We start from the raw sequence: 1,519 nt of genomic DNA, 5'->3' as shown, positions 1-1,519 counted from the left end.
TTCGGCAGAAGATGAAATCTGATATTTCGAGTGAAGATTCCACAGTAGGATCAGGCGCACGAGGCACTAGGCAATAGTTAAGAAGAAAGAAAGGACGACACGGCTGAGGACAAAGATTCATTGTACTGTTGTTTAGCATGCCATAAAGGTTAGAGGAACAGTTTAAAGAAGGAAGCTGGAGAACGAGTTTTCTGCCAATGACATTCAAGTTTAGGTACATAATTCCGAGTGGTCTGCAGAAGTGGAGTTAGACGAGGATGAGGGGGCTTATGTGATGCAACAAAGGGCAGAGAAGGATGGAGAGAGTCAAGAGAATATGTGAAATGGTAGAACGAAAGTCAGGGAGCAGAAGAGATAGGTCAGCAACCAGGAAAAAGAATGGTGAACAACAGCAATATAAGATGGGCATACAAGCAAATAAGATCACATCACAGAAAAGAGGCGGAAGAAGGAACAGGAGGAGAAGGAATAGGAAAGCTGTAGATAAAGAAAGTGATCAGTCATGGGAAAAGTGATAGCAGTTATCGGAGAATTGGAAAATATCAAGTCCAAACACTGTCTGGAAATATAAGAAGGAGGAGTGGAAAACTGGGTAAAGTGAAAAGAGTGGGGTGGGACCATGACTGAGTGGAAGAGTGGCCTGAGCCAATCAGGGAGGCTATTAGAGGGAGACTTCACTCAATAAGAGAACTACTGCTTGGACTGCTGCAAGGTCATGTCGTACAAGCTTAGTTGAGAAGTGGATCTCCTCTGCGTCAATCGTTTTCTCTCTGTGTGCCATCAAATGCCGCCACTGGTGCAGCCCTCTTATACTACACGTGGATTGCAGCATACAGAGATGCACCATGGAGTCCACAAACAGCTGCCCTTGAGTGATGGAGGGGGCCGGGCTCTGGGGCTTCTCGATCCGCCATCCACAGCGCTCGAATAGCCCATTGCTTCCTCCGAGGGCTGTTGCCTTCCCTTCTCAGGCCTATGTATGCCTTATTCTCACTGCTGCAGGCATTAACTTGGGTTGGGGAAGGACCTTTTGAATTCATAAAACGGCTATTCTTGCTATCTTCCAGAGCTAAAGTCGAGAATAACAGTTGGCCACCTTAAAAACAAATGGGACAATCACCTTTTTTCCAGGATAGGCTTTGGGTAGGGTTGTTCCAAGAAATCCGAGCTGAAACCCAGAGCATGTGCAAGCAGGGTGCCTACATCGCAAGCAGACTAAGATGGCCAGAGATCATCTACATTTAAGCAGATGAGACTTCGCAGTGTGCCCCCCTCACCCTGTGCCTTGCTTTTCACTGGAGGCACCGGAAGACCCCAGCCTGAGAGGGGAAGTGAGGAGGCAGCCAGATCCAGGCTTAGCAGACTTTGGAAAAGCAGCAGGTCAGTGATGAGAAGTGGCTGGCTTGGAAGCAGGGATCGCAGACATGGAGATATTGCCCCTGCTTGGAGCAAGAGGCTACCAGTAGAACCTTCTTTTGTGAAACGTTTTGTTCACAACATTCCGATTTTCGCATGACCC

The sequence above is a fragment of the Ambystoma mexicanum genome, chromosome 8, assembly GCF_040938575.1.
Source record: "Ambystoma mexicanum isolate Mex_15411 chromosome 8, UKY_AmexF1_1, whole genome shotgun sequence".
Taxonomy (NCBI): domain Eukaryota; kingdom Metazoa; phylum Chordata; class Amphibia; order Caudata; family Ambystomatidae; genus Ambystoma; species Ambystoma mexicanum.
Note: the sequence above shows the minus strand (reverse complement) of the source record.